General features: G+C 46.5%; 1 pseudogene; it reads right to left on the bottom strand.

Moving 5' to 3' along the window:
• Positions 1 to 1,254: 1,254 nt before the first annotated feature.
• LOC105002525 lies at positions 1,255 to 2,763 on the bottom strand (annotated as a pseudogene).
• Between the last annotated feature and the right edge of the window lie 22,324 nt (positions 2,764 to 25,087).

Below are 25,087 nucleotides of genomic sequence, written 5' to 3' on the forward strand. Positions count from 1 at the left end.
TAACCATCTTATTCATGAGAGGATACATGCAAAATGTTTTTCATAGTGTCAGGAGCAGGGTGAGTACTTTACACAGGCACTCTAGCTAGCCACCTGGAAGGCTCCAATGGCCAGTCAGTGAGGCCGGCAGGGTGACCCCTTCTAGGTCTTTTCTCCTGGATGCATGGAGCTGTGGGTTGTGCCCACTATTTATCCAGGCTTTTTGCCATTGTATCTTCACAAAGTCAGGTTCCAAGTTGTAATTCTCTTGCACCAGCCGTGGATTGCATTAGTTCCTAGAGAACTGAGAAACACTGGGTGGGTTCCGGGTCTGATGAGGCCTGACCCCTCACCCAGCCTTGCTAAGGGAAGACCATGCCATTCTACCCTGACCCCAAGCTGAAGGTAACACTTCTTTTTTCTCCTCTGAGCCTTGAGCCCACTGCTCTGTTGAGTATCTGCTTCATCTTCCTCCCAGGCTGCAGGGCCTTGGGGACAAGCTCACATCCATTCCTTTCACCTTGACCTTGTCACAACATTTAGTTCTCTGTCTGTCCTTCACCAACGCTGTATTGCGCTGATGAACAAGGGAGTGTTTCAAAACACCAACCACTAAAACCAGTGTTTGCAGATCTGGGCATTTTTTAACCTTCTGAATTTTAATAAAATGGACATTTTCCATCCTAGAAGCGGCAATGACCATTTTGCTTTACAAAGCTGCAGCAGGTAAGTAAAGATGGGTCTACAAAGACGACAATATTTTATTGAGGTCACACTGGTGGAAAAGAACCCCCCAATTTTTCTCCTCTGAAGATAGATTCCCTTTAGTTATTTATTTAATAGCTGTGATCACAGGTAGAGAAGATAACAATTTTTGCTCTGGACTAAATATATATGAAGAGATACATTTCACGAGGAAAAGTGCCCAAGGCAAAAACCGCTTTCCCCCCAGGACTCTGGTTAAGATGAACAACTCCAGTGGGCTCTCAGAGGAGTGTGTCATAACCACATAGTCTCTCGGGGATGTCACGAAAATGTGCGGAGGTCAGACCACCATCCCCACTCAGCATGAAAGAGACACTCCAGAAAGCTTGGGATGACTTTATAGAATGAATTACTCCATCTATATTGCAAGTCCCCAAGCACTCAAGTGTACACAAGATTAATCAGATTCAGAACACAGCTTTTATTTTTCTTTTCATCGTTCAATTTCCTTTAATGACCCCCATTCTCCTTGAAGGGCAGGTACAGCAGCTAGGCAATGGCAAGAGATGTTCACTTGAAGGCCTTGCCTTGATTGATGGCTTTGCCCACATGCTGGAAGGCCCCTTCCCAGGAAAAGTATTCTCCAACCACCGTCTGGGTCTCCTCACTGCTAGCATCCAGTCTCCACCATACACGTGACTTGTGGTCCATAGGCCAATCTGGGCTCCACAGAAAGGCAAGCGCAAGCCTTGGAAGACCCAGATTCCGGAAATGGAGCTGCTGTGGTTGGTTCTGTAGAGAAAGACACTTGCAAAGGCATTCTTCCTCAGTTTGTCCAATGGCTTGGAACAGCCCAGTGACAAGGCTGCAGCTCAGGGAGGCTTGGGAAGTGGTATTCGGACTACCACAGGGACCAGCCACCCTTATCTGGTGAAGTGAAGTCGCTCAGTCCTGTTCGACTCTGCAATCCCATGGACTATAGCCTACCAGGCTCCTCCATCCGTGGGATTTTCTAGGCAAGAGTGCCGGAGTGGGTTGCCATTTCCTCCTCCAGGGGATCTTCCTGACCCAGGGATTGAACCCGGGTCTCCCGCATTGTGGGCAGACGCTTTACCGTCTGAGCCACCAGGGAATCCCACCCTGATCAAAATGCTCCCCAATATGGCAGCACCACAGACAGCATGTCCTCATGGGAGTACTCGTGCTTAAATCCATCCAACAAGAAGGTACACTCTTGGGCAGGTGAGCAGAAAGGGGTCCTTGGCCTTCAGCTCAGCAGCCAGCACCTGCTCAATTCACCCAGCTCCTCCTCGGGAGCAGGGCAGCCACCTTCTTCTCCTCTTTCTGCTTCGCCTGGGGCCTCTGCCTGGCTTCTTGAGAACCTTTCTCTTTCCATGGGGTGTCCTTTTTAGGCTGGCTCTCTGCAAACCGTTTAGGATCCAACCGGGCCATTTTCTCACAGAGCTTCAACTCCCCCAAGACAGCCCGGAACTGGGGCTGGTTCATGTGGGTGAGGAACCAGCAGTTGGTATTAGGGAAGGCCTGGCAGAAAGAAGGCTCCGGAACCTGTGAATAAAGCCCCAACAGGCTGCTGACAACTGTGATGTCAGCCGGTGTCACATGTTTGCCCACCAGAAGAGTCCGAGTCTTCAAGGGATCGTCCAGCAGCCCCAGAATCCGCCTCATCCCCTCCTCCTCCTCCTTCTCCTCTGTGGCCTCCTTGTCATGATGCATGATGTCCCAGTAGGGGGACCGCCGGGTCCCAGCCAGGGACACTGTGTCACTGCCATCAGCCAAGCCCACCCACCGCCCCAGCTGTACTGCTGCCTCTGGAGGATGTCCTCTGGGCTCACATAGGAGGCAGCAACATCGCCCTCCAACCTACAGAATCCACCTCAAAGCCTGGAACCTTGCTGGCGGGAAATTTATGGAGCAATTTGGGGGTGCATCTGGTTTGGCTGAAATGGAAGCTGGGTGGTGCCCAGAACACAGGGACCTGAGCCCTCCTCTACTGAGCAGTAATGAGGGTCTTCAGGTCCCCCAGCTGTCAGGACACGTGCACAGGGTCCTAGCCATCATGGCGATTTCATAGAGAGAGGGGCCAGAACATGGGTTAAAAGAAAACAACAACACAGGGGCTTCCCTGGTGGCTCAGTGGTAAATAATCTGCCGGCCAATGCAAGAGACACAGGTTCGATCCCTGATCCGGGAAGATTCGACATGCCTCCGATCAACTAAGCCTGTGCACCACAGCTATTGAGCCAGCACTCTGGAGCCTGGGAACCGCAATTATTGAGCCCACCACCCGCAAGTCCTGAAGCCTGCATGCCCCAGAGTCCGTGCTCCAACCGCAGCAAGAGAAGACCCTGCAGTCAGAAGCCCACGCACTGCAACTAGAGAGCAGCCCCTGCTCACTGCAACCAGAGAAAGCCGAGCAGCAACAAAGACCCAGCGCAGTAAAAAAAGAAAAATCATATATGTAACAAACACCGTTTCTCCTTTCCTTTAAAGGACTGCAGAGATCAGTTCATGTCTTTAAACATTTGGACAGAAACAACAGCAACAAAAAACACGTAGGTCATTTTTTTTTTTTTAAACTGAAGACACTAAAGGTACCTAACACCCAAGTTGCAGGCTGGAACCTTGAAAGCAGCTGGGCAAGTACTAATGGGCCCATAAAGCTCTGCCCGGTCTCTGCCTGCTGCCTAATTACTCATCGGCGTGGCCTTTGTTCAGCCCATGCCTGCTTTTACAGCGCAGTCAAACAAGGTAGAACTGTGTCCATTTATGGGAAAGTCAAAGACCAATAAATAAAAAGTTTAATTTCCTGATTCCCTGAAGTCGATGGGGCTTAGAAAATACTCACCAATCCCTGCAATGATGGTCTTTCAAAAAAAAAAAAAAAAAAACTGTGTGAGCACCACCTTGTATCAAATTTCATTGCTCATAAAAAAGAATCAGATTATGTTAAGTGAAAAAAAGCAGGGCACAATGTTCTCAGTGTTTACAACTATAAAACTATCTGCTGAGGGCAGAGGACTGGAAATGTGCAATTGTGATCAGACGTTTGTGATGGGGGCAGGGTTCGGGGATATTTTTTTCCCCCATTTTCTACATTTTCTGCTGCTACTTTGGTTTTATGACAACAGCTAAAAATTAGATATCGATCAGTAAAACAATTAGTTAATTGTCTAGCAGCTCCTAGTCCCCAGAACAAAGAACATCACAGGAGGCTTCCCACGTTAAGTAAATCCATTAAAAACCAAGAAATTCAACTAAGTGTCAGAGGACCGAGGGTCTCACTTTCATCTGGAGGACTGTTGATTTTTACAGCTGTCCCAAGGAGCTCCATTAGTAAAAATTAGTCCCTCATCAGGTCTCTCCACTTAGTGAAATCTTTCAGGTCATTAATAATACTTAAGAAACTGTTTCTCCATCAGTATGATATGAAAGGTGTGGCAAGGAACCTACTGTATGATTCCTCTCTCTGGTCATTTCCCATTGTTTTGAAAACAGCGCCGGCGATACCAGCTGGATTGCGCACGGGCTGTTTACAGGGAGCAGACTGCACAAGGGGAGAGAACCAGCCCTGACATGTTGCAGCCCACAGGGTCTGGGTGAGCAGGCCAGTGCTGGCTTTCCGTCCAGGGACTGCGTCCAAGGGACTCATTGCTGCTGCTGCCGCTCTGTCTGCTGACTTGGAAGAACTGGGGTCGATGCATTTGCTGACCGGATCTCTTGCCTCCTCTCTTTTGCTCCTTGCCAGTACCTTGCCTGGCTTCCCTTTTTTTTCCAACTAATTTCTCCACTGGTGGTCCTCTGAGCCCTGCTCTTCGCCCTCTACCTCCCCCTCCCTCCTCCTTGCATGCATTTTGTTGCTCAGTTACTTACCTAGACAACCACTGATGCAGCAAAGCCGGCTGCACCCTCTCCAGGGGCACAGGAGATGCGAGATAAAGGAGAGCGGCTTCCCTCTCAGTCCATTCGCTCAGTCGTGTCCTACTCTTGGTGACCCCATGGACAGCAGCACGCCAGGCCTCCCTGTCCATCACCAACTCCCAGAGCGTCCTCAAAACTCGTGTCCATCGAGTTGGTGATGCCATCCAGCCATTTCATCCTCTGTCGTCCCCTTCTCCTCTTGCCTTCAATCTTTGCCTCTGGGAGGTTACATTCGTGTGGGGAGGAGACATGCAGACAGGGAAAAGTGATTTAACTCTAATGAGATGAATATTCCCCAAGGCAGGCCCGGGTTTGGGCAGTATACTTATATGACCCATAAACATGGAAACTCAGCAAGTCCAAATGTGAGCCCAAGCACTCCTCCCCCTTGTAGCCCACAGTTTGGTTAAAGACATTGCTGTCTGTATAGTCACCAAAGCTTGAAGCTAGATGCCTTCCACCCTCCTTCTCATCCCCAGCATCCTGCCATTCCACCTTAGGATCATCTCTTTAATAATTCCCTTCTTTCCATTCTCACCACAACTGCCCAGTTAATCCTTCCCATGTAGTCCTCTATTGTCCTATGTGCTTGCTCCTCCATGGCCACCATGCTCAGAGTGATGACCCTAAAACACACCCAACTGCATGGTACCTTTGCTTAAAAAACATTGGAGACTCCCATCAGTGAATCAAGTTCACCTCCCTGCCATGGCCTTTAGCATCAACCTCCACGTACAGCTTTAACCACCTGCTTCCTCGGTCACCTTTGGGCATTGAGCGCCCATCACTTCCCAAGCATATGGTGTTCATTGACACCACGTTGGGTCCTGCTGCTCTCTCTATCTCGAACGCTTTCCCACACCCTATCAGAAAGAGGAGTCCTGGGGAAAATCCCGTTCGTCTGTTGTTCGTGGCCAAAGTCCAGTGGCATCTTCTCGGGATCCCCACACTCCCCAGACTTGCCCCTGGGGGTCTCCTTTCTGAAAAATAAAAAAAAAAAAAGCTGAGTGTTTGAGATCAGGAGTGAAATCTCCATCTCACAGTTGTGGTGTGTTCAGTCGCTCAGTTGTGTCTGATTTTTTGTGGTCCCAGGCTCCTCTATCCATGGAATTTTCCAGGCAAGTATACTGGAGCGGGTTGCCATTTCCTCCTTCAGGGGATCTTCCCGACCCAGGGATCAGACCCAGGGATCAAACCCTGGTCTCTTGCATATCCTGCATTGGCAGGCAGGTTCTTTACCACTAGCGCCACCTGGGAAGCCCTGGTGTTTCTGAATACAGACAAATTTTTTTTAAGACCAAAAGATACTCAGATTCTTAAAAATTTAAAAAAAAAATCTGAATTAAGACTTGAGATATACTCAGATAATTATAAACAACAGCAGAATTTCAGATTAAATGAGATTACATCCATTGAGAAAGCATGCTGACCACACCTTTCCTGCCTGAAAAAGTCCTTCTAGGGTATCTGATTGTTGGGGTTACTGATGAAATTGAGGCGTGTGTGTTTTCGTCTGTATTAGTCATTTGCATTTCCCCTGGAGTCCTTGATGAAACCCTCTTAAAGCACAGGTGGAGGTGAGGGTAGGGAGTTGGGAGGGGGCTAGAGCCCTTCCCCTGCCCTCCGTTTTTTCCTTCCAGAACTAAATTCTCTACGATTTCATTTCTTCCCCGGATGACTTACTCTGATTGGGACTTCTCCCTCAGTTCTTCTCCTGGAGGAACAGGGGCCTTCAATCCTAAATGCTGACCCACAGCTGGCTGGAGAGCACGTTAGGACCCTGGGCAGCAGATGAAGGCAGTCATATCCCACATACAGATAAAACACAACGCTGGTTCGTTGTTGAAATGTATGCAGTCAGTCTTCAAGACGGCCCCCAAAGACCCATGCATGACTGTTTTCATGCCCATTCAGGGGACAATATGCTGTCCCTTTTCATTGAATCAGGGCTGGCTCCTGGTGACAGATACAATGAGTGGACGTGACCATATCTGACCTCTGAGGCTAGGTCATAAGAATGAGCTTCTGCTGACATTCTCTCCCTGCCTCCCTCAGGACACTCTCTGATGCTCTGCGCTTGTTGTTGCTCACTCACTCAGTTGTGTCTGACTCTTTGTGACCCCATGAACCGCAGTACGCCAGGCCTCCCTGTCCATCACCAACTCCCGGAGTTCATTCAAACTCACGTCTGTTGTGTTAGTGATGCCATCCAACCATCTCATCCTCTGTCGTCCCTTCTCCTTCCACCTTCAATCTTTCCTAACATCAAGGTCTTTTCCAATGAGTCAGGTCTTCTCATCAGGTGGCCAAAGTACTGGAGCTCCAGCTTCAGCATCAGTCCTCCCAAGGAATGTTCGGGGTTGATCTCTATGCTCTGAAGAAGCCCAAACTGGCCCTCATGAAGAGCCCAGTGCGCAAGAAGCTGAGACCCCAGCCTGCAGCCAGTCTCCACCCCTAGATCCGAGTGGAGACACCTTCAGATGTTCCCAGCCCTAGATCTCTGTCTCCACACGAGGCCCTAGAGAAACCATCCCCTTTCTGAGTTCCTGACTCACTGAATGGTTGTTTATATTTTGGGGTAAATTTTTATGCAGCCTTAGCAGCTGGACCAAGGAGCAAAATGCCAATTAATTAGAATTTTTCCTGAGCATTATGTTCACCAAATGTGAGCATGCCCTGCAGGCTCTAAGGTCGGGCAGATAAATGCCTATGGGAAAGAATAACTATTCCAGGATGAGGCTCTGTAGTTAGGTGTGTTAACAGACCGCTACATAGGATATTGGTTAAAATAATCCACGTTCAAAGTCTTAAAAATGCATGGTAGGCGACCATACAGATGAATGCCACAAGAGGGCAGGTGTACATATGGAAATAGGGCTTTCATGGACTTAACCTTAGTCTTTTGACTTTTTTATTTTTTCTTTCATTTCACTGATGATTTTGTTAGACATTGATCACTGCCTACAGATGGGCTTCATTTTGAAGACATGAATCTACATTTCAAAACACGACCATCTAGGAAAGACTTCAGTAGGAAAGGTCCCATAACAGTTCATTTAATAAAGCCATATTTGTATTTCTTATAAACTATATTTTTGTAATGAAAACACCTACAGTTTCATTACTGAGAAAAATGGAGCCGATACTTTCAAGTGTCAGCGGGACAAACATTTCCTGACTTTCTATCACTGCATGAATGCAGATGTGTTGTTTACTCAATCTCATTTATTTCATAATGGGATTAAATAATGCTTCATTATTTCATAATGAACAAAGTAATATGTGATTTTGAAAAAAAGAAGCAATTACACTTATTTTTCTTTCACCTCAGAACCCCCCTCCCCCTAATACATTCTGACATTAAAATGAACTAATTTGTTGGGTAATTTAAAGCCGTCTTAACCTCTCCAAGAAAGATGAAGAAATAGGCTTCTCAGACCCCGGAGTTTTACTGATTACAAATTGTTTTACTTAAAATGTTTCTTGCCAACTTCAGGCAGTCTTGTTCCTGGAGAGCTTCTTACACACCACACATTTGGTACTTTTCAGTGGCTGGTCAGTGCACACAGCTTAATTGCACTTACGGGTGTGACATGTCCAGGAGATGGTGATGTACAGGGAAGCCTGGCATGCTGCAGTCCATGGGGTCGCAAACAGTCGGACACAGCTGAGCGACTGAACAACAACATCAATAGGTCTGACAGCACTGGAACTTCCAAGGCTTTAAGGGGTCGCTCCCTTGCAGTTTTGGGACTTCCCCGGTGGCACAGTGGTAAAGAATCCAAGTGCCAATGCAGGAGACGCAGAAGACAGGGTTTGATCCCTGGGTGGGGAAGATCCCCTGAAGAATGACAAGTCACTCCAGTATTCTTGCCTAGGAAATCCCATGGATAGAGGAGCCTGGCAAACTACAGTCCATGGGGTCGCACAGGAGTCAGAAACGAAAGACTGACTGAGCACACACTTACAATTTGCCCTGTACCCACTAGGACTTGCCAGGTGGCGCTAGTGGTAAAGAACCTGCCTGGTCGGGAAGATCCCTTAGAGCAGGAAGTGGCAATCCAGTCCAGGATTCTTGCCTGGAAAATTCCATGGACAGAGGAACCTGATGGGCTACGGTCCAAGGGTTGCAAAGAGTTGGACACAATTGAGCCACTGAGCACGTGGCATGGCCCAGAGCTGCCGAGCAGAGGCTGTGGAGCTCAGCAGTAGAGAATTGGCCTGTAGAAGTCATCCTGAACAACTCAGGAGCCTCTCTGAACCTCAGCTTTCACATCTGTAAAAAGGAGCTCGTATTTGTGTTTTTCTCAAAAGGATGTTGTGAGGATCGGCTAGAATAATGGATGTAAAGCACTTGACCTTGTGCCTGGCATATAGCACTCTGTTCTACCCCACTTCCTGCAACTACGCCTCTCCTGTAACCAAACGTGTAGGTTGGCTACTATATTACCTGGAACACAGGAGCACTCGGCAGACATCAGCTAGGATTACTGCCCTGCCTTTAGTCCTATAAACATTTTAAAAAATGATTTTAAAAACAAAGATGCTAAATAAGTATTTCATCTCCATTACCAGCTGCGTACACATGCATGCTCTCTACGTTCTCCTAGAAGACACTTCCAGAACGGGTGTTCCTTTCCACACTTGCATGCTGCATCTGAAGATCCAACATGACCACTGGCAAAAACTCCAGATCACTGAAGGCTTGCATCTCATTTTCCTGGTCAGCAGTGGTGAGGACGGACATACTGATCTATTACAAATGGCAGTGACTTCCAAAGCCACCCATCTGCTGTTTTTCCCTCTGAAGATTTGCTGCAATGGAATTCTAGGAAGATTTCACACAACTGCCCCAAACCCACATCAGAGGCCACATAACAAATGAGCTGTAGAGGGACGCTGGCTGCGTTTCCACGTCCAAGGTGCCGAGGTGGAAATCATTTACGACAGAACATGCACTCTTTGCATTAAGCAGACCCCGTTTATGTGTGACTCCAAATGGACTTCTTTGAAACTTCGCTTCCTCCCAGCCCAGTTCACAGAGTCAGATGTTTTTATAGGGGAGAATTCCACAACAGCTGCACTTTTTCCTCCTTCAACATGCCAAATGTTCCTTATCATTACATGGTCTCAAATATATTTTACTATGAAGTTTTTTTTTTAAGCACCAATAACTCGCATAACCTTTAACCCACGAGTGTAAACACGCTACATTTGGACAGGCAGTAAATTGTGACTCTACTTTTAAAGCTCCTTGGGTTAGCCTGGATAAATCTTTTAACTTCTCAGCTAGAGAGTCTTCAGAGAGACTTTCATGGCTTTAACATTCCTGGAGTCACTCTGGGCACTTCCCAGATCCCACGATCCTTGCCTGGACCCTCTCTGGGGTCCAGGGTGCCCTGGGCTCAATTCTTTCCGGTCCTGCTCCTTGGTACCTTGAGGGTCCCCTCCCCAGATGGTCTCATATTCCACTGCGTGTTCCTCGAGCACAGGGACTGTGTCTTACCACTATGGCATCCATCGTAGTTCAGGAAACTATAACAAGTGTCCTAGACTGGTGTGTTTTAAACAGCAAACATTTATTTCTCAGAGTTTTGGAGGCTGGAACATCAGCATGGTTGGGTTCTAGGGAAAGCTCTCCTCCAGGTTTGCAGACAGCTATCTTCTTGCTCACATAGCACAGAGAGAGGGAGAGAGAGAGCCTTATTATAAGGGCATTAACCCCATCAAGTGAGGTTTAGACATGGGTTTCCCTGGTGGCTCAGATGGTAAAGAATCTGCCTACTATGTGTGAGACCCAGGTTCGATCCCTGGATCAGGAAGATCCCCTGGAGAAGGAACTGGCTATGCACTCCAGTGTTCTTGCCTGGAGAATCCCAGGGATGGAGGAGCCTGGTGGGCTGCCGTCTATGGGGTCGCACAGAGTTGGACACGACTGACGTGACTTAGCAGCAGCAGCAGCGGCATTCTTGCCTGCAGAATCACATGGACAGTGGAGCCTGGCGGGCTAGAGTCCGTGGGGTCGAAAAGAGTCAGACACAACTGAGCTACTAACAGACACAACCCCATTAGGGGGGTTCCACCTCATGACCTCCCAAGGACCTCACCTCCAAATACCATCACATTGGGAGTTAAGGTTTCACACATGAATTTTGGGGTCACAAACATCCACAACAGTATCCCAAGAGCCTCGCACAGTCCTGGACCATTTCCTGAGATCAAGAGATGAATGGTGCCCCCTGGGGTTGTACAGCGTGGTGGTCTATAGTGTGTGTGTGTGTGTGTGTGTAAGCTCTATTAGCACTTGAGTACTTGTTGAATAAAACATTTAATAAATTACAACATATTTCTGATTTAAAATTTTTAATATCTTTATTTAAATTAAGTTTGGTGCTGTTTTATAATAATGTAAAATGCAATGCTTAAATAGAAAATGACATTGTAAATTAAAGACATCCCTTCAAAGAACTTAAGTTAATAGATTTTTTTTCCTGAATGACTCTAAGCATGACTTAAATATTCTAACAGGCCAATGGTTTATTGATCAGAAAACTTAAGTATTAAATTACTGGCTGAATACTGCCCTAGGAATCCCATTTGTCTTTAGATTATAAGGTGATTAATTTGATAAATAGCCAAGATGTATTTCCATCTCTGCAACATCTAAAAGTCAAAGCCCTTCTCTACAGAGATGTTCTAAAGAAGTGTCGGAGCCCCCAGTCAAGCCATTGGAAATTTTCCCAAGCGTCAATATGCCCCAAATTCAGATTAGGGAAAACATCTCATTTATGCGCACTTAAAAAATCTTGTTCCCTCAAGATTGTTCCCCTACTGGAGATTCAACAAATTCTGTTGACTCTGGAAAGTAGCAAAGACGGATTTAAGTGAATCCGGTGCTTGAAGTGGGACCCGGGGCAGCTTGCCAAGATCATGTTATTCTTTTGCTTGGAATCCTACACCCCACGCGGCCCCCCACCACTGCCCGGAAGCTCCCTCCTTCCTTCTCTTCCTCTCTCCTTTCTTCCCATCCAGCTGCCCGGAGCCCCAACCAGCTGTGCCGAGGCGGGAGAAGGAGACCCCCAGGAGGCCGCACGTGGGTGGAAGGGACTCACGGACTCGGCCATCCTGGGTGAAGCCTGAGGAGACCGCAGGGTGGCCGGTTCTGTGACTGACCGCCCACCCTGACTGTGCGTCTTGGTGTTGGGTTTGGTCTCAGTGATGCTGTCCTGTAGCTGGTGGCTCAGTTGTGCTGCTCCTCCCCCGGGAAATCCCAGCTCTCTGCTCCCTGCCCTTCTCCCCTCATCATGGCCTCTCCTAGCGTCCCTTGAGAGAGGGGAGAACTCTTGGTTAGGGGATCAGCCTTCTGCTCTAGGCTGTGGACTCTTGGCATGAGGGAAGGCTCACTTTCTTCTTCACATCTTGACTCATGGTGCCAGAGCCTGCACTGCCCTGGCTGGAGACAGGAGGGAATGAATGAGCAGCGGTCAAAGGAGACGGTGTGCGTGGAAGTGCTTTGTAAACAGTGCTGTGTGACGCACATGCGCATCGGTGATTATTGTCTCTACACCTGCTGGGCCGGGGCCTTACCCGGGACAGAGCAGGAACTCGGCCGCACCTTTGGAAACAGAGGCTGGAAGGCAGAAGGGAGCCCGCGGTGGCAGCCTGGGCCCCCAGGAAGCACAGGCTGAGGTGGCATTCGTGAGAGGTGTTCACTAGGGAGGGCCCCTGCAACCAGACCCTGGGGAAGGTGGGGCAGGAAGTGGGACCAGCTAAGAGGGACGGTGGACTGTGATGGTGGTGGCCCCGTGACAGCCTTGGCCGTCCTCTGGGAGCCCCGAGCTAGGATGGCCCTTTGGCATTGTCCTGACTGGGGCCAGGATGGCCTGACTTTTATCCCCTGCGCTGATCAGACGTTGGGTGTGGATCACTGAGGAAGGGACGTGAGCTTGGGCCAGGCAGACCTTCCCCTAGAGGTGTGTGCTGGGCAGGGCTGGGGGTGCCCAGCAGCCCACCAGAGTCCACCACAACAGCTTCTCACAGGACCTGGGAGCACACACGGAGCTGAAGAAGCTGGGCTTGGGGAATCCTCCACACCCAGGGGAGGCAGCCTGTGGAAAAACACAGCCCTGTGTATACATGGGACGTGGTGTGGTCTTTGCTACCACAGTGGCTCTGTACTCGGCCAGGTGCCAAGACCCTCCAACGTCCAAGGCAGGGCCTCTGCAGTGCTGGTACATTCTATCTCTTGCTCTGGGTGTGGGGTCACATGGAGCTGTGCACATACGACATTGTTGACTTTCCTATGTGCATCATGCAACCGACATCGCGGTGATGCTCCTCAAGTTATTTAAACAGTCTATCGTGCTCAACCTTCCACTCTGCCTCCTGTTTCTCCTTTTAAAAGAGAAAAACATCATTGGGGTTTTACGATGCACAATCCTGCCAACCCCTAGATAGAAACAAACACTTTAAACTATGAACTAAGCCAGGACATCAAACTAATCTTTGGATCAAACCTGAATTTCACTTTGTCTTTGGACACCTCTCCATTCTCTACTCAAACCCTTTAATCGCCTCCCATTTCCCTCAAAAGAAACTTTAAAAACTTTTTTTTTGAAGAGGGGTGGGATTGCAACTATTTTTATTTTTTTTCCTCCTAAACTTTGATTGTAACTCTACTCTGTGCCAGCCACTGCTCTGTCTTTGGGCTTGGAGAGAGTAGAGAATGAGGCCTGACCCCATGAGGGGCACACGGTCTGATGGGAATGTTCCCCCACATGAGCCAGCCAAGTGGTGGCCCAGCTGGGTGCATGGATCTAGAGCTGGGGGCAGGGGGACAAGGCTCCGCATAGACTTTCTGGAATAAGTCCTCTCTTGCCAGTTTGGAGAGATTGCGATCTAAATGGTCTGGCTTGTCTCCTGGAAACCTCATCTTGCTATGTTTGTTCTCCAAACTCCAGGTCACCCTGGCCTCCCCACGGTGATGGCTCCTACGTAGGCTTTGCACGTCTGTACTCTTGCCTCTGTATGCCCGCCCTTTCTTATCTTTCTGTGCAAAAAGGTGGCTTGCTCTCAGATCGCCGTGCTTGCTGTTGGAGGGTCAGTGGCTTCCCTTGCACTCAGCCTCCACTCACAAAACCCTCTCTGCAGTGTCCCCAGGCTCCCTGGTGACCGCTCCATTAAATTCATACGGAGTCAGCTACTGCTCTCTGCCTCTTTTTTTTTTATAACTGCAGAATTGTACCTCTCACCTTGCAGAGCATTCCTTCCGCATCTCACTCCTCTTAAACTTCTACTTAAGATTAGCCCACAGGGGACTTCTCTGGTGGGCCAGTGGCTAAGACTCCATGTTCCCAATGCAGAGGGCCCAGGTTCAATCCTGGTCAGGGAACTAGATCCCATATGCTGCAAGTGAAGATCACGTGTACTGCAACTAAGACCCAGAGCAGTAAAAAAATAAATAAATAAATAAATAAATATTAAAAATAGATTAGTCCACAATACCAAGGTGGGAAGAGGAGCCTGGGGACCTCAGGGCCTGGGGGGCACCCTCAGACTGAGCCCGACAAGCAGAGACCCACCAACCTCTTCCTTCAGGATTATACTCAGTCACTCAGTCAAGTCTGTTTGCAACTCTATGGACTGTAGACCGCCAGGCTCCTCTGTCCATGGAATTATCCTGGAAAGAATACTGGAGTGGGTAGCTTTTCCCTCCAGGAGATCATTCCAACCCAGAGATCGAACCCAAGCCTCCTTCGCCTCCTGCATTGGCAGGCAGATTCTTTGCCAGCCACTGATGAAGGAATGATGCTAAAGTTGAAACTCCAATACTTTGGCGACCTCATGCAAAGAGTTGACTCATTGGAAAAGACTCTGATGCTGGGAGGGATTGGGGGCAGGAGGAGAAGGGGATGACAGAGGATGAGATGGCTGGATGGAATCACTGACTCGATGGATGTGAGTCTGAGTGAACTCTGGGAGTTGGTGATGGACAGAGAGGCCTGGTGTGCTGTGATTCATGGAGTCGCAAAGAGTCAGACATGACTGAGCGACTGAACTGAACTGAACTGATGCTTTTTCTCAGGACAGTTTTAAGAATCAGATCTTTTGGTTGGGTTCAGACCACAGGCAACCTCCAGACTTCAGGACACACACACTCGGCAAGCTGCTTTAAGGCTGCTTAAAGCTGCTTTGTTGTCTGGTCTTTGCCAGCTCCTGACTTGCCTCCGGCACTGCCCCCAGCTCCAGGGGAGGGAGCATCCTGCCAGTAGTCTCTGGGGGCATCAGGCATTGTCCCATATCCTTTTCTTATGATCTGGGAAGTTCTTGGAGTCACACTGGGCCACGGGGCATCTTGTGAGATGAGGGGATTTAGCAGCCAGAGTGCGTATTGTTTCCATAAACCCTGGGATTAATTGGCTCTTCTTGAGCCTGCCACAGTTTGTGGCTGGGAGAGGAGATGCAGGACTTCGGTGTCTGTCCACCTGAGAATAAAAAGTCACTGCAGATAATTCTGAAAGCTGAGACTTGAGGATTGATGACACCAAGAGGGAAAATAATCATTGCTTTAGAAAGCCTTCCAGCCTGTCCACACAGGTTCCCCTCAGCCAATTTTCAAGTGTGTATCCACTCTGAGGCGAGGATGAGACATTTGGTGTTAATGTGTCTCTGCACCCCATCTCCAGAGCCAAAGCAAAGAGGGGACTGATTATTTGTAAATTCAAACTGTGTGGACTGCCATTCAAAGTAATTGACCTCCAATCTTCTCTTTAGCGTGTCATTAAATCTCTGGGTACATATTTGGTGATGTAACATTCATCGTGAGTCTGTGAAGAGCTGAAATGTACTTAAAGTGCTTTTCTCACACCTACAGAGTCACTTCAAACCTACGTATCAGCTCTCCTCAGAGCCTCACACCTTGAGGTTTCAGAGCCTGTGGAGGAACTCAAACAAGCCTTCTCTCTCGTTTTGAAATTGGCCAATCATAGAGGCAATTTCAAGTCAGTGTCATGTTAAAGACATTACCAAAACAGAATAAGCTAACTCAGAAAGACAATTCCTCCCAACATCTCTGGTTATGCTGCATATAATGATGGCAAATGCGATGCCAAAAATCACCAACATATATCACAAGCACCAAAAAGCACCCAAAAAGGCGTCCAACACCACTAATCATCCAGGGCAGCACAAATCAAAACCACCACGTCACCTCGTATCCATCACGATGACTACTACCAAAAAAAATGAAAACGTGTTGGTGAGGATGTGGAGAAATAGAAAGGCTCGTGCACTGTTAAGGGGAATGCAAAATGGTGCAGCTGCTTTGGAAAATAGTGTGGGGATTCCTCAAAGTGTTAAAAACAGAATAACCTTATGATCCAGCAATCTAATTTCTGGGTATGCATCCTGAAGAACTGAAGACAGTGTCTTGAAGAGACATTTGTACACTGAAGTTCATAGCAGTCCGATTCACAATAGTCAAAAGGTAGAGGCAACCGAAGTGTCCCTCAATGGATGAATGAACAAAGAAAATATGAAATATGTATATATATATGTATATATTGTATTTACAATGGAATATTAATCAGCCTTAAAAAGGATGGAAATCTTACCACATGCTACATCATTGCTTTTGTTGTTTAGTCACTAAGTCGTGTCCGACTCTTTGAGACCCCATGGACTGCCACATGCCAGGCTTCCCTGTCCTCTACTATCTCCCAGTATTTGCTCAAACTCATGTCCATTGAGTTGATGATGCCATCTGTCACCCCCTTCTCCTGTCCTCAATCTTTTTTAGCATCAGGGGCTTTTCCAACTAGTCATCTCCTTGCATCAGGTGGCCAAAATATTGGAGCTTCAGCTTCAGCATCACTCCATCCAGTGAATATTCAGGGTTGATTTCCTTTAAGACTGACAGCCTTGATGCTGTATATTGCACACTACACCATGCATGAACCTTAAGGCCATGACACTAAGTGAAATAATCCAGTCCCCTCTAGGGACTCATATGAGGTCCCTAGAGGAGCCGGAATCCCAGAGACAGAAAGCAGAAGTGCTGTTGTCAGAGACTGGGAAGATGAGGAGTTGTTGGTTAACGGGGACAGAGTTTCAGTTTTGCAAGATGAAAGCTGTATAGACTGGTTGCACAACAGTGCGGATGCACTTAGCAATACTCAGCTGTACACTTAAAATGGTTAAGACAGTGTGTGTTGCATCCTGTATATTTCACCATAATTTTTAAAAGTTACATGTGGTTGCCTCCTCGCAGTAACTGACTGCCCAGTAGTGCCCTGCGGGAGTGTGTCACCCAGGTGTGCTGAGTCCTTGGCTGTATCTTGCCCCCCATGTCCACCATGGCCCCTGGACAGGGTCTGGCAAATAGAAGCTCAGCACAGTTTTACTGAATGTCTGAGGAAAAGAAGTCGAGAAGGAGAGAGGAAGGGAAAAAGGAATGAATAGAAAATCCACAAAAGATAAATTACAAATGGACAGTAACCAAATGAGAAAATTTTCAGCTTCACTAGTAATCAAAGAAGAGCCCATTAAAGCAACAATGAGTTTCCATTTCTCACTATAAAATGAGCAAAGATTTTTATTATTATAATTTAAATACCTAAAGCTGGCAAGGATTTGTTGAGATGGATAACTTCAGACAGAATTGGTACATTTCTGTAAGAGACACACTGGTATATATGAACAGCTCTAATAAAAATTCATATCTTTTGACCCAATAATCCACCAGCTAAGAACACATCCTCAGGAATCAATAAGATACTTAGACAAAGATTTAGGGGAAAAGATGCTTATTACAGAGTCATTTATAACAGTTCAAAGACCAGAGCTAAACATCTGGCAAATGGAAAAATGCTTAGGTAAGAGATGAAAAATTATGTAGCTACTAAAAATCATATCCTAGAAAAATAATAATGTAAGAAAATTTTACAGTTATATGTACATATAGATTATGCATGTAATAAGATTAGTTTTATATTAAAAAATTGAAAACAGAGAGGAAATAGAGACGTAGACACAGAGAAGAGATTCACGGACACAGTGGGGATGCGGAAGGAGGGACAAATTGAAGCAGTAACACTGAAACGCATACACTGCGACCCGTAAAACAGGCCACCAGTGGGAATTCGCTGGATGACACAGGGAGCTCAAACCTGGTGGTCTCTGACAACCTAGAGGCATGGGAACTGACGGGGGGTTTCAAGAGGGAGGGGACATATATCCGTGGCTGATTCATGCTGATGTATGACAGAAACCAACACAATATTGAAAAGCAATTATCTTCCAATTAAAAATTTTGAAAATGTAATGTTTAATTTCTGGATGAGATGAGTGATTGATTTTCCTATACCTTTCTCTAGCTCCTGAAAGTGAAAGTCGCTTAGTCATGTCCAACTCTTTGTGACCTCATGAACTATACAGTTCATGGAATTCTCCGGGCCAGAATACAGGAGTGGGTAGCCTTTCCCTTCACCAGGGGATCTTCCCAACCCAGGTTTCCTGCATTACAGGTGGATTCTTTACCAGCTGAGCCACCAGGGAAGCCCAAGAATACTGGAGTAGGTAGCCTATCCCTTCTCCAGGGGATCTTCCTGACCCAGGAATCTGGGGTCTCCAACATTACAGGTGGGTTCTTTACCAACTGAGCTATCAGAGAAGTGCTCATATTCTAAAATAAGCATTTGATATTTTTATAATTAAAAAACATGATTAAAAAATAAGCATTTGATATTTTTATAATTAAAAAATATAATTAAAAATGATTTTATAATTAAAAATATGATTGAATATAATTAAAAATAAGCATTTGATATTTTTATAATTAAAAAATAATATTATGTCACCATCTGAGCAACTGAAAGGGCTCGGTGAAGGCAAAAGCGGCAAGGCTGTTCCCTGTCCTCAAGCTGTGGTGATGCGGTTGGGAGAGCTCTGCCATGGTGCTAGGAGTCTTGGTGTGAGGGTGACAGACAGGATGCGGGAAGGCTCTGCAGAGGGGTCGTGCTTGGGTAGCGGCGAAGGATTGGAACCTTTGTCTCTATTTCCACTGGACTTGGTGGTGCTTCCTCTGCCTCTCCTTCCCTAAGATCACTCGTCTTGGGCACACTGCCCCTATGGTGGGTTGACTGTGCTTTAGGGTTTATTCTCTCTGTGATCTACATAGGCTCAACTCAACCAACACAGGATATTCTCCAAGGTTTATCTCCTTAATACCCTTGCTGCAGCAGGCTTTCAAGTCAGTGCTTATTTAAGGCATCACTTGGCTTGCATTTGCACTGGCAAGGATCACATTGCCCAGAGATCGGGGCTAGACTGTGGCAAGACCCACACTCTTTGAAGGGCTGTTCCAACACAAGTCTGGAATCCCAGGCCGCAAAGCTAGGAGGTGGATGCCTTGACTCAAAAGTGGGGAAATGAGACCTGTAGAGGGGCAGTGGCTTGTCCCAGACAGGATACCATCTCAATGCCAGAGCTGGGACTGGGTCCTAGCTCTCCTGGCACCTGGGCAGTGTGCCTGTCCACTGCTCCCTGCTGCTGGAGGACTGGCATTACCCTCTCTTCCCACCAGAACACTGGACTCACTGCAGTGGTGCAAAAGGAGACCAGGGCGGGCTGCTGGGATGTGGGGGTGGATGGAGGCTACTTTTAGTATGAGAATATGAGAGTGACGAAAATTATCTTTGTGTGCACATCAGGAGACCATCTGGATATCTTTTGAAATTTATAATTGAAAGAAATTTCAATCTAAATACAATATAACCATCTTCTATTTTGGTTTGTATAGTTTCTTTCTTGTTTATTAAAGAACTACATGTTCTGGAAGTTTTAGCCAATGTGATAAATAAAAAATGTGAATTATGACTAGTAGACGTAAGACTAACTAAATTAGTTTTAGATATTGTGTTTGCTTGCTTATAAAGTCCAGGGGCACTACCTAGAGAACTACTGCTGAGAAGAGAACAGTTCAGTTCAGTTCAGTTGCTCAGTTGTGTCCAACTCTTTGAGACCCCATGGATTGCAGCACACCAGGCTTCCCTGTCCTTCACCAACTCTTAGGGCTTCCTCAAACTCATGTCCATCGAGTTGGTGATGTCATCCAACCATCTCATCTCTCATCCCCTTCTCCCACCTTCAATCTTTCCCAGCGTCAGGACCATTTCAAATGAGTCAGTGTGGCCATCAGGTGGCCAAAGTATTGGAGTTTCAGCTTAAGGATCAGTCCTTCCAATGAATATTCAGGTCTGATTTCCTTTAGGATTGACTGGTTGGATCTCCTTGCAGTCCAAGGGACTCTCAGAAGTCTTCTCTAACACCACAGTTTAAAAGCATCAGTTCTTTGGTGCTCAACTTTCTTTATAGTCCAACTCTCACATCCATACATGACTACTAGAAAAACCATAGCTTTGACTAGATGGACCTTTGTTGGCAAAGTAATGTCTCTGCTTTTTAACATGCTATCTAGGTTGGTCATAGCTTTTCTTCCAAGGAGCAAGTGTCTTTTAGTTTCATGGCTGCAGTCACCATCTGTAGTGATTTTGGAGCCCAAGAAAATAAAGTCTCTCACTGCTTCCATTGTTTCCCCATCCATTTGCCATGAAGTGATTGGACTGGATGCCTTGATCTTAGTATTCTGAATGTTGAGTTTTAAGCTGAGAAGAGAATGACACAATCAAATGAGCCAAGGCAGATCCTCAACTGGCTGCAGACTCATAAAAAGGCTGGATAGGATACAACTCTATAAGCATAAAACTATATACACACATATGTCTATTAGTTAAGCTGAATAGATATAAGGGCTGATAGGAATAAGTGGAAATTATCATATGCCCTAAACGAAGCTAGAGGGATAGCACATGAGTGGAAGCAGGAGCCTGACGTTCTGATGGTGCTGGGGACACAAAGGTGGAGGAGAGACAGGGACGCTGCCCTCACCAGGCTTGCATGCTACAGCAGGAAATGACATTCATGGAAGAATCACATACCATGAAACATCACCATCATGAAACTGGTAAGAGGGAAGGTACCTGGGGCTCAGCGGGTAAAGAATCCGCCTGCAATGCAGGAGATACAAGAGACACGGGTTCAATTCCTGGGTCAGGAAGATCCCATGGAGAAGGAAATGGCAACCCACTCCAGTGTTCTTGCCTGGAGAATCCCATAGACAGAGGAGCCTGGCGGACTACAGTCTGTGGGGTCACAAAGAGTCAGCCATGACTGAGAGTGTAAGCAGAGCACAACACACAGGGAGATTTCCCTACGCCAAATAAGACAGGAAAGACACAGTTGCCACATGCAGATTGAACATAGTTAGCAAGTGAATTAAACAATAAAATGTGAAAAACAAAATCTAAAAGAACCAAAAGAACACATCAAGGAATGGTTTGGGGTAGAATCTTTTTTTTCCCCTCTCAGTATAATATTAAAGGAAAAGATTGCTAGACTTGATCATCTTAACATTTAAAGCTTCTGCACATTAGAAAACTACCACAAGCGAAAGTAAAGTGTAACTTACAAAGGAATTTGTAACCTACATAAGCAAGAGTTGTCATTTTTCATATATAAAGAGCTTTATCCATAAATAAGAAAACTTGCACTTACACACAGATAGGCTTAGAACAGGATGGTTTCACACATATATGTTAAAATAAACAAATACAAAGGCCAATAAACATGAAAATGTTCGTCATCAATCCATCATAAAAGGCCCATGAATTACAGTGGTATGTCTTCATAGATTTTTCCCCATGAAATTGGCAGAGATTTAAATGCTGATGAATTAAAATGTTAGGAAGGTGGCAGGAAACAGGTGGAAATATAAATAGGTACAATTTTTCTGGAGGGCAACTTGGCAAAATCTATCCAGTGCTTTAAAAGTATGCCTACTTGCTAATTTCGCTCAAAGACTTTATCTTAAATCAATATGTGTTTGAGCAAAGATGGTGTGAAGGATATTCACTCCAGTGTTATTTACAACAGAACAAAACTGAAAAAAATCTCACAGCCTAATGAAATGAAGGATGGCAGACTATTAGACAGTTAATGGAAAAACCTCATTATGGGGACAAAATATGTTGCAATATATGGTTACCTAAGAAAACAACAGGTTACACAACAGAAGAATTTGAGTAGGGAGACCAGAGGCATGAACCCCTCACGTATGGAAACTTGGTTGGGTAGCATTACAATCCAGTAGGAATAGATGGATGAGTCATTGAATGGCTCTCAAGTAATTATTATCCATATGAAAAAATAAAAGGAGAGCCTAACGGCACACCACAGACCAACAAATTTCAGGTGGAAGGACAAAATGTGAAAAAAAACTTTAAAACTTCTAGAAGAAAATATAGCATAATGTTGGTGTGATCTCAGAGAAGAATTTCTTAAAAGACAAAGAGATCATACAAGCCATAAACTAAAATTTTGATAAATACTACAATGCGAAACATCAAAAAAACCAAAAATATGTACATGAGAGGATAGAGCCAAAAAATGGAAAGATAGCAGCAGGCTGGAAGAAAATGAATTCAATGCATATAAAGGATGTGGAATTACTGCAGAAGCTCCCAGGTGGCTCAGTAGTGAAGAATTCACCTGCAATGGAGGATATGTGGGTTTGATTCTTGCGTAGGAACGATCCCCTGGAGAAGGAAATGGAAACCCACTCCAGTATTCTTGCCTGGAAAATCTCATGGACAGAGGAACCTGGTGTGCTACACTCTACCCCGGTCACAAAGAGTTGGACATGACTTGGGAACTACACAACAACAACAGTTACTGCAGAATATGTGAAGTACTGCTGCTCAGCTCGTTACCAACATTCTGAGTCAGTCCCCAGCCAAGGTCCTTCTCCTCTGTATCATCTGAGCCAATAGAATGAGAGTGAATTTGCTTCAAATACAAATGAAAGCCTCATTCTTTGATCACAGGATGGAGAGAAGCGAGCACATATTCTTCCACACCAGCCAGTGGGCGTGGCTGCTGTGCAGGGATCTAATTGGGGGAAGGGGAGGGGGCGGGGCTATCAAGGGGGCGTGGCAAATGCACTGCTCATGCTCCAGATCCAGTGCCAGGCTCAGCCTCTGTGCAGACGGCCCGCTGCTGCCATCTTGAATCTTGAGTGCAGTCTTCTGGTTCAGCCTGGAGGCTGAGGTGTCAGCGTGGCCATTTTGCACCAGGAACTGTGGTCTGACCTGCTGAGTGAGGCTTCTGCCTATGACCCCCTGTGAACAAGTAACAGCAGACTAAGCACAAAGGAAAAAAACAAAGGTTAGATGTATTATCCACATTCTGTTTTTACTTCCCGGGAATTGTTAATGGGGCTTTGCTGGTGATGAAGGTTGACAGTGCACAGGAATCACTGGATTTTTGGAAAAGGTGGCTTGTTTGAGCAGGTGCAGGTGGGGCTGGAGAGCCTGCATTTTTAACAAGGTTCCAGGTGAAGCTTATGCTGCTGGTCTGTAGACCACCTTTTGAGTAGCAAGGCTATTAAGGACTCCTACAGAGTCCCTTGGACGCAAGAAGATCCAACCAGTCCATTGGGAAGGAGATCAGTCCTGGGATTTCTTTGGAAGGAATGATGCTAAAGCTGAAACTCCAGTACTTTGGCCCCCTCATGCGAAGAGTTGACTCATTGGAAAAGACTCTGATGCTGGGAGGGATTGGGGGCAAGAGGAGAAGGGGACAACAGAGGATGAGATGGCTGGATGGCATCACTGACTCGATGGACGTGAGTCTGAGTGAACTCTGGGTGTTGGTGATGGACAGGGAGGCCTGGTGTGCTGCGATTCATGGGGTCGCAAAGAGTCGGACAGGACTGAGTGACTGAACTGAACTGAATTGAACAGATAAATAAGAAAGGAGAAATAAGCCCACCCTAAGTCTGGCAGAGGGTCTGAAGAGCCAATGCTCAGAAGACAAACCCTAGGAGCATTAAGCTTCTCAGTTGGGATGGGCTTGTGCTGTGACTCCAAGGCCCCACGACAGAGGTTTGTTTCTTGCTCTTGTAAAGGAGGCGCGTGTTCTCCATTGGTGGGGGCAGGATGGGGCGCTCTCCTCACAGCAGCCTGGAGCCCAGCTGCTGGAAGCCCTGCCATTTTCACAGTGGAACTGGCAAAGCTGCTCTGGGAACTGGGCAGCTGGAAGAACAAAAGAGGTTTTTATGGGTCAGTCTTGGAAATGATGAGGACTCTTGTTTATTCGCTTGGTCGTGTCCACCTCTTTTGTGACTTCGTGGACTGTAGCCCGCCAGGCTCCTCTGTCCATGGGATTTCCCAGGCAAGAATACTGGAGAGGGTTGCCGTTTCTTCCTCCAGGGGATCTTCCTGAGCCAGGGATGGAACCCGTGTCTCCTGCTTGACAGGCAGATTCTCTACCACTGAGCCACCTGGTGAGGACGCTACTGCTCACCTTTTACTGGTTAAAACGCTGAGGTTGCAGCCAACTGCATGGGAGGCTGGGAAGTGTAATCCAGCTGGACCCAGGAAAAAGAGGAACTGCATTTGGTGACCAGCTAGCAGTCTGCCACACATCTGAAGAGATGCTCAGTGCCCTAGTAACCAGGGAAAAGCAATTAAAGCTGCATCATTGTACAGCACTGTTAGAGCAAGATATCAGGACTGGAGGAGGTGCCTTTCACACCGAATATGCTCTTCCCCATCTCTTCATTCCACGCACGTATTACCTCCAACATACCATCAGTTTACTTGATAATGTTCATTACTTACAGTGTGTCTTCTGTTAACTCCAGCAGGACAAAGATATTTGTCTGTTACGTTAACTGCTGTATTCTTAGTGTCCACACACTGCCTGAATGGAGGTGCTTCAGGTGACATTCTTCCAGTCACCCCAGCACAGAGCCCAGACTCCTGACATGTGAGAGCAGGGGCTCCTCAGCTGTTTGGACACGTCCGCCCTGTGGCTCTTCCCAGCTAAGGCCCCAGGATAAGCATGCCTGCTATGTCAGCCCAGACTCCCAGTCCAAAGCATCCAAGAGGATAACCAAGGACTGTTGTTTTCAGCCTCCAAAGTTGCTTTAGTTTTTAAAGTTGGTTATTCAGGTATAGCTTACATTATTACAAAAAGCTGTGGAAAATTCTTAAAGAGGTGGGAATACCAGACCACCTTACCTGCCTTCTGAGAAACCTATATGCAGATCAAGAAGCAACACTTAGAACCAGACATGGAACAATGGATTGGTTCAAATTTGGTAAAGGAGTATGTCAAGGCTGTATATTGTCACCCTGCTTCCTTAACTTATATGTGGAATACACCATGAGAAATGCCGGGCTGGATGAATCACCAGCTAGAATCAAGATTGCTGGGAGAAATATCAACAATCTCAGATATGCAGATGATATCACTCTATTGGCAGAAAGCAAAGAGGAACTAAAGAGCGTCTTGATGAAAGTGAAAGAGGAGAGTAAAAAGACTGGCTGGAAACTCAACATTTAAA

This window comes from Bison bison, unplaced genomic scaffold, assembly GCF_000754665.1.
Source record: "Bison bison bison isolate TAMUID 2011002044 unplaced genomic scaffold, Bison_UMD1.0 scf7180017864456, whole genome shotgun sequence".
Lineage (NCBI taxonomy): Eukaryota > Metazoa > Chordata > Mammalia > Artiodactyla > Bovidae > Bison > Bison bison.